The sequence below is a fragment of the Gossypium raimondii genome, chromosome 3 (genome assembly GCF_025698545.1).
Source record: "Gossypium raimondii isolate GPD5lz chromosome 3, ASM2569854v1, whole genome shotgun sequence".
In the NCBI taxonomy this organism is placed as follows: domain Eukaryota; kingdom Viridiplantae; phylum Streptophyta; class Magnoliopsida; order Malvales; family Malvaceae; genus Gossypium; species Gossypium raimondii.
The window spans coordinates 44,036,476-44,045,930 of NC_068567.1; the positions used below are offsets into that span (position 1 = coordinate 44,036,476).

The 9,455-nt window shown below is 33.3% G+C and overlaps 1 non-coding gene across 1 annotated transcript; it reads left to right on the forward strand.

Moving 5' to 3' along the window:
• The first annotated feature begins 9,298 nt into the window (after positions 1–9,298).
• LOC128040167 (small nucleolar RNA R71) lies at positions 9,299–9,404 on the forward strand. Its single transcript, XR_008194826.1, has one exon. It is a non-coding gene; the product is annotated as a small nucleolar RNA R71 (small nucleolar RNA).
• Positions 9,405–9,455: the final 51 nt, after the last annotated feature.

The following is a 9,455-nucleotide window of genomic DNA, read 5'->3' on the forward strand; positions in this document are numbered from 1 at the left end:
ATTGATTTTAGAAAATGAGATATCAGGACCTCGTTTCTATAAACTGAGTCATAAATATTTTTATAAGTATTTACTGAGTGTTATTAAGGTTGTATTAAATTTTGGTTAAAAATTTTAATGTTTCGATAGTTAATTAATTAAAAGAACTAAATCGTAAAATATGTAAATTTTGATCACTATTTGATTCGAGTGATTAAATGGCTTAATGAATAAAGGTAAAGGGACTTAAATGGTAATTAAACCATTTAAGGAGTTAGTGGACTAATATGGGCATGGATTTGGTGTTTTATTTAATTATTAACCAATGTTAAAATAGTAATTTGATAATTTAATTAAATTAAATAAAACTAAAAGCTTTTTTCATCTTTTAATTTGTCTTATTCACCGAATTTGTTAAGGGAAGGAAGCCATTTTTAGACCTTGAACTTTTGGCAAGCTTTGAAGCTAGCATGGTATGTGATTTTGGCCCCATTTCTTTTAATTTTTATGTTTTTGAGATGTTGCAACTAGGTCTAGCTAGCCCGTACCTTCGATTTTGAAATTGTTAAAGATATTGAATATTTCCATTGATGAATTTATGTGTTTTTAGATATGAAATGATGAATTTGAAGTATTAGTTGTTATTTATAAGAATTTTGTTAATTAATTTTGATGAATTTATCGATTAGGGACTAAATTATTGAAATAGTAAAAATACAAGAATTTGTTATGAAATTATTACAAATGTGGGCTGTATTGGATGCCATGAATATTCGATTGGCATGAGTTTGTATTAAAATGGTTAATTTTCATGTTTTAGGCTCGGGGACTAAATTGAATAAAACTAAAATGTTAGGAGTAATTTTGTAAAAATGACTAAATTGCATAAATAAATTTTTTACTATACAAATTAATAAATTAAAATTATTAATTTAGATAAAGATCGAGTGGAAAATCGAGGAGAATGGAAAATTACCAAAAAGCCCCTATACTTTGACATTTCTGTAATTTAGCCCGGTAAGATCTTATGAAATAAAATCACTTAAATGTTGATTAAATTGGTTGTTTAATGTGTGATTCTATTGTAAATGAATCAATATGTATATGTTATTATTCAATTTATTAAGTAAAGTGATGATGGAAATCCAACAACGTTCGAGGATTATCGAGCCCTAGTTGAACCTTTGGAATATATAGGATACAAATGAAATGTCATTAGGGTTACCATGTTTTGGGTGCTGTTCCTGAATGTCCTACTGATGTTTGAGTTCCAGCATTAGTTGCGGATACTCGTCAACTTATGTACAGCATTGTGTAGCTACATTCCGACCTTCAGCTTGTGTGAGCAGTCCCAGGTTACCATGTTTCAGGTGCTGGTCCTGAATGTCCTACCGACGGCTAAGGTCTAGCATTAGCTATGGATACTCATAAACTTGTGTGAGCAGCATCGTGTAGCTTACATTCCGACCGTCAGCTTGTGTGAATAGGCCTATTTTACAGCTCGTATAAGCTACGGCTATATTTTTAGCACACTTTGTGTGAGCTTTCTCGCATTTCTGATTTTATTCTAAGTGGTTCAATGGGCATGAAAAGGGAAGGAACGGTAAGTATTCAAATGACTTATATAATGTAAACTATGAAAAGGAAAGGTTAAAAAAAAGTATGACTATGTTCATGGAATTGATAATTTCTAGTGAGGTTATTCATGTTTAATGACTTATCTTATGTTATTCAAGTGAACTATGAATTGATGCATTAAGATGTGTTGTTGATGATGATTAGGCTTGTGACAAGCTATTCGTTGGATTGTATTATGTTAGTTTTAAAGAGATGCATTGAAATGGTAAGTGACCAAATCGAAAGATGCTTATGTGCATGAAAGAGAGGTAAGAATCAAAGTATGTAATTTCTCATGAAATGGTTTATTGTGTAGTTGATTCTAAAAGAGTTATTTTTAAATGCACTAACTTGTAGCTATGATTAATGTTATGTTTATATATTGTATGTTATGCAAATGAAATGGGTGAGAATAGGTAATGAAATGATAAGTTCATAGCTGAGATGTAATGTGATGAAAGAAAAGGATTTGCTGAGTTAAGGGACTTACTTGTAAGGAAGAAATTAACTTACGCTATATGTGAGTTTACTTATGTCATGAATAAATACACTACTTTATGAGTTAATAATGTAATTAAGCTTATGCTAAGTAAATGGGATGGTAAGTAAGTAGATGAAATGCTTCATCATTTTAAGGAAAGGTTGATAAATATGTAAGTCAACGTATGAGACCTTATTACGTTATGAATGAAAAGTGTATGTGATGTTTATAAATATACTCAATTGTAAGTTTAGTGGTGTTCAATAGGTTTATATTAAGTTTAAAGTATTGTTGTTGACTAATGTTTAATATATGTATGATAGTATTGAAGTGATAAGTTATGTGTCAAGTTTATACGAGCTTACTAGGCATTTACTGCTTATGTAGTCATCTTTCTCTTACTTTACATATTATCAGAAGCTCGATCAGTTTGGAAGCTTGTCGAATATCTATCACACTATCCAGAGATTATATTAGTAGATTTGGATGTTTTGGTTATGTTATAATGGCATGTATAGGTGGACTTATGTCTAATGTTTAGTTGATGTTATGGCATGTAATGTTGTTTGGGGTTTGAGGTTTGAGGTACTTATGGTATATCGATGCTTGTTGGTTGTTGTTAATATGGTTAAATTGATGCGTGTTTGGAATAACCATATTTGGTATGTTTATAATGAGACCATGTGGAGTTATGCTTTGAGGTAGATATGATCTATTTGTAATGGTCTAAATGTGGTCAAATATGGTAAGTTTATGTTGAAGTGATATAGGTTAATTTATGATGAGTTTTGAGATGGAAAATGAATTAAGGGTTGATGATTGAAATGTGTTAAGTACCTGTATATGTTTAGGTAAATTGTATGTTTGCATTTGAGATACCTATATGGCATATTGGTTGAATGGAATTTGACCATTTGAAATTGGTCAAGTGTGAAAATGATATTTAGGTGCATGTTTGAGGTGGGTGAAGGAAATGGCTTGATTTTGGCCAATTTCCTGTCCACACGGGCGCGTGTCTCAGCCGTGTGTGACACACAACCAAGCTACACGATCGTGTTTTCCCTGTAGGTTTTAAATGTTGCTTTTTGAAAGTTACACAGCCTAGCACACGACTTGACACACAGGCATGTGAGGCCATTTTGAGTGTTACACTATAAGTGGTAAAAGCATCAAAACTTGGAAAAATGTCATCCATATAAAGTGCTACTAAAGTCACATAGGACTTTTCAGCTTGTAACATTCTGCGACTTAGGTAGGTTTGAAATTCAAGAATAGGCTCGACAAAATGGCTAAGCACGAAACTAATTTGGCACATTATATTGTCCCCTATACTCCCCCAATATTCGAATAAACTCACCACCTTATATCTACTTCCCTTACCTTCCTTATTTATCCATTTATTAAGGTATAGTATAGTATTCATGAGTACAATCATTTGAGCTTGTATTTTTCAGACAAATGTGAGCGTACTTTTTTTCCAACTCACTTTGCTTTTTTTATTATTTTTTTCTTCGAAATTTTCTCGGTTGGCATTTTTCATTTTTTCTATTTTTTCTTTACAAGCTCAAAAATCTTATACTCATAACATACAATTCCTTAGTTCACTTATTCTTTTTTTCTTTTGAAACCATCGTGATTTATCTACGTAATCCCTTAATATCAATGATTGGACATTTAAATATGTGCAAGGACCAATAATTAAAGGATTAAATAAATTATTCTTTAGGTTCAAGGTTTCATTAACGGTTAATTAAGAAAATGGATTCAGGCTTCAAAATAAGTACTAGAGAAATATATATAGGACAGCTTTTTGGCTCAAGAATGGTCTACCAAACAAGGCCTTAGGGTCGTCCCTAGGTAATTCCATACATGGATTAAATCAGCCAAGTCTATCAATTTCTACAGCCTATAATTCAATTAAACATGCATGTTATTTATATATCTATTTATCATGTGGTATACTTAACATCTTAAATCTATTCACAGTATAATAAATTGAACTAATTAGTCTAAAATTATATAATCTAGAATCAATTATTATCAAACTACAATTATAGTTTATTCACAAAATCCTATTAACATACTCCTAATAAATCACTTGTATTTCTACAAGCTCAAGCACATATAAAACACACACAATAAAAATTGAAAACTACTAAAAACAAAGAAAAATAACAGAAATTTTTTTACAATTTTCCTAAGTTAGCCCCAGACTTTATTCGGCATATTGTCCCTAATGTGCAATAAAATATAAAGGAAAGAGGTTACTCGATTGACGTGGTACGTGCACCAAAATTGGTACGACTACTCCTTTGTGGTTTTGACTTTAAATTATAGTGCCTTCAAATATATAAGGTTCCCACAAAGAAAACTAAACACAAACTATATATATAATACTAAAATCCTAACTAAATAAAAAAACAAAAATCATCCCAAAAATAAAATAAGTCTTAAAAATATAAATTCCAAATAAAAATTAAAAATGTTTAGAATAAATCAGAATCAAGCTCCGACTCCTTAATTTTCTTTGTCCGGGTCACCTTTCGAATATGGATTTTCTTTAGGATCTTCTTCTAGGTCATCCTCCAGATCTTCTTCAAAGTCTTCCTCTAGATCCTCCTCTTGATCTCTTTTTACTTCTATCTTGTTGGATTCTGCCTTTGCTTCATATTTAGTTGTTGAAAACTACGACAACCTTAAATCGGTCTTCCTCGTACAGTCCATGTAGATTTGTCCTACTTCTTGCATCCACTGAATAATCCATTCTGAATCAGGTAACACCTTCTCACCTAGATGTGGTTTTGTCTTAATAGCCCTATTTCGTTTTTGATTTCCCACCAAATGCTTCACACTAGGTTCTCGTATCTGATACCTTGACCATTGCAAGTAGCGTCTAGATCATCCCATCAATACCTTGACTTGTTTACACAAAGAAATTACTAAATGTGGAAAAAAACTCTACCTTGCTTTTTTGTGTGCAATGAAGCATGCTCTTGTAGATCCATAACACAGACATTTTTCTTCTGTAATATAGCATACAGTAACGTAGCTTGGAAAGTATTTATGCTAGACATGTCTAAGGCTAGGCTAATTTGCATACTGATGAACTATAACCACATACTTGCCCTCGGAGTTAGCTGTTCCTGTGAGAACGATATAAGGAAATTTGTTCCTAGATGGCGTCTCAACTTACCTTGTCCATCCTTTAGGAGGTTGATTATCCCCTCCATATTCTCTATTGAAAAATAAATTAGACCAATTTTTTGTGCAAAGTCATAGAGGAATAAAATACTGTCACAGTACCTCGCTATCTCGGGAGGTGAGATGGAAATTTATTTCCCTCAAACAAAGACCAACAACAACGATACATCTAATTCTCGAGTTGTCTCGATCTCTCTTAAGGCAACATAAAGTTGCTGGACAATTGGCATACAGGCTCATTCCTCGGGGATGGCGTAAAACTTTTCTCATCCATGGAACCGAATTATCTCCCTCGTTTCATTATTTAATGAAAGCAAGAACTCAAAACCCCTCTCCTGAAGAAGAGATTTTCGTCGAATGGCTCAAAGATGAATTTTGATCTCCCTTTCACGAAGTTCCTTGAAGTTATCAGCTCCCAATTCAACATTTGAAAGGTTGCTCCTCATCATTTTCGGATTATGGAACAAGTGAAAGGCAGAGAATTCGTAAAATGTCGAAGAGAAAGGTAGTGAAAGGTTGTTTAGTTGATTGGGATGGCTTGGAGGGTGTAGCTATTAGTAAGGAAACTATATAGAGGCCATTTAGGGATTGACTTGCCGTGCAAACTTGGGGAGTATCTTTAAAGATTACGTCGAACCAAGAACAGAAAGTTGCCAAAAATGTATTGTATGTCGCGCCATAGAGGGGGCATGGCACGACACGAGGTGAATTTCTGCCTTATTTTTGCTTCAAGGTATGTGTGCGTCGCGTCATAGGGTGTATATGGCACAACACAATGATGAATCTCCAAATTTTCAGTGTTGAAACAGTTGTGTCGAACCATGGAATTGTAACAACTCATTTTCCAGTGGTGTTTAAAATAATGGTTTTGGGACCATAATTCTGATGTGTGAGTTCATAAATAATAATTATTTAATATTTACGAGGTCATTAGTGTCATATTGAAATTTGACCCAATAATTTTGATGTTTGGCTAGTGAATAAAAGAAAAAGGACTAAATCGTAAAAATTGTAGAAGTTAATTGATGTGAGTTTATATGGACTAAATGGGTTTAGTTGATTAATTGGATAGTTTTAAATGGTAACTATGCCATATCTATTGTTAGGGAATGGTATATTCAATTTTATAATGGTTTTTAATTAAATTAAAGTTATAATATAATAAATAAAACTAAAAAACATAAAGGTAAAAATATTATCTTTTTCATTTTGGCTTCTTCACACTAACACCATTGTTGTTAAGCCTCCAAGCTTCGACTGTGTTTTTATACTTGCATGTAAGTCCATTTTCACTTGTTTTTCATGAATTTTATGTTTTTCAAATCATTGTAGCTTACTCTATCTAGCCAATGGACTATTTTGAAATACTATCAAAGTTTTGAAAACTTTCCATTGATGTTCATGAAGCTTTTTATTTGTTAATGGTTTAGTTTGAAGCTTGATGATGAATTTGGACTACTTTGTAAAGTGATTTTGTATAATTTTGAGTTTAAGGACTAAAATGATAAAATGTTAAAATTGGCTAGGTTTTCATGTAAAATTTTAGAATTTGAAGGCTATATAAAGGTGGTTATGTATTCGACAAAATGGGTTAGGGATTTATATTGTGACTTAGTATTTAAATGATCTTGTACACTTTGGGTATATAACTTGTACGTATTAAGGTATCACCCGTTGACATGGTTGTGATGACAAGATTATGATTTGATCAATAATTTTGTTAATTTATAAATGTAATCATAAGGTATGTTATATTGATTCAACCTATGAACTTATTAAGCTCAATTGTAGCTTACTCGTGTCGTTTCCTATATCCTTGTAGATATCGTTTAGCGAAACTGGGCGATCAAATCATTGAGAAGATCACAATATCCAAACTCTTTTTGGTAGATATTGAAACCGTTATGTTTTGGTTTTGTGGCGTGTAATAGGAGTATTGGTTTATGTATCTATATGTTAATGCAAATATCTATATGTTTTGTGTTTGTGAAAAGTATATTTAGTAGATAGCCAAATGGTAAGGTTGATTATGGATTGTTATGGAAATTTTTCTTGTGCTTTTGCGTATGGTATAATATGGAGTGAGATGAAATGTTAATAAGTTGTAATTTGTGTTGTAAAAATGGTTACGTGATGTCTTGGTTGGAAGTTACATTAAATGTCAAGATAGTTGATGAATGTATTGTTTCTTTAATGGCAAATGTAGTGATGAATATGCCTTAGTTTGTAATTTGGTTAGTTGATGATAAAGGTTATGGCATTTTGGTACTTCACATGACATTATTTTGCTAAGTGTGAAATTGATACAAAATGAAGTTGGAATGTTGTTTGTGACGGTTCCTAATGGCATGTTTTAGTATGTCTTTGGTGTGATTTTAACAGGTTGGATGATTGGTTAATGATATACTTGTGGCCTAAGTAAGTATGAAATTGTATGACTTGCATTTGAAGGAACATTTAGGTTCATAAGGGCTACCACACGACTGTGTGCTTTATATGGACATGTGGCACGACTGTGTGCTCTATTTGATTTAGTTGTCAATTGGCACACACAGCCACAGTTTGTTACATGGTCTGGAGACACGATAGTGTGCCTCCACCTATACGGTCATAGTCCGCACACATGGTTGAACAACACGGCCATGTCCTATAGCACCACATGGCCTCAACCTGTCACATGGCCTGGCCACACGGCCGTGTGATTCATGCTTTCTATTTTTACCTTGTCTTTATGTTATGTTTTGAATTAGTCCCTACTTGTTCTTGAATCGATTTTAGAGCTTCGTAGGCACGATTTAATCCCATTTTTGTGTGAATAACATGATTATTGAATGGTTATCTATAATTGATTATTTTAAAGTAAATTTTAAATTGAAATTGCTTACTATTATTTTGTTAAATGTTGTAGCATTTCGTAACCCTGATCCAATGACAGAGATGGGTCAAGGGTGTTACAGGAATTGTTATATGATGACATGGCTTCGATTTGGCTTCTTTGGGGCTTGTTAAAGGCCTTCGGTTGTCCTTACTTGCACCCAACTAACATCTAGCTCCTTCATTTCTCTCGGAACCCTGTTTCCTTCTAATATTAACATTAAATGAAAAGTCTAATCCCTAATTCTAACAAATTAAATACAAGATTACTGGCTCTGAGATTATCGGATCAGACATTGGTTTTGCTATCTCCTCAATTGGCTCATTGTGTTCATCTTCCTCCGTGAGTTCATTGACATCTTCAGGAACCTTTTTTTATTCATGTATGGGTGTTTTCAGCTTTACAAGTGTTTTTCCGAATCATAAAGCGATCGCATTCACATGCTCTTTCCTATTTCTCCAAGGATTGATCTTCGTGTTACTAAGGATACTCTGGCCATTCTGCTTTTGGAACATCACCATCAACTGACTCATCTGGTTTCAGAGGGTGTTTATTTAGGATTCGAGTCATCCACATGTAGCTTGGACTTATCGAATGTCTGTCTTCATTGTTTGCATCTCACTTCCTAGTCGGTTGAATCATTGACCCTGTGCAGCATGGTCGATACCCATGGATCTTTGTTGTAAGTTTAAGGGTTGGTAAGGAGGGTCTGGTCGATTTTGTGCTTGATTTTCACCTCATTGGTTGCCTCCCTACTTGAGGTTTGGATGACCCTTCCAATTAGGGTTATAGGTGTTTGAATAAAGATTTCCACCCCTATTACCTATGTAGCTCGCCTCTTCTGGTTAGATTTCAGAATATGGCACCAGTTTTATTAGTTTGACAATCGACTACAAATGATTGAGTTTCTCTAAAATTTTTTGATATCGATCATCTTCGTTTACCATTTTTACCGTTGGGGGTTTCAATTTGTACGTAAATCTTTCATTGGGCCACATATACGAATTCATAGCCACGCAATCTATGATTTTATAGACTCGTTCATATGTGTGGAACATGATCGATCCTCCCGCTGCTATATCTAAGCTGATCTGATGTTACCATCAACACCATTATAAAATATTTGAATTTGGAGCCACGCTTGGAATCTATGGTGTCGGCACTTCCTGAGCATTGACTTGAAACATTTCGACGCCTCATATAGGGATTCACCTTTATATTGCTTAAATTTGGCGATTTCTTGCCTAAGCTGAATAATTTGACTAATTGGGAAAAGATTGTGTAGGAATTTTTCTACCAAAT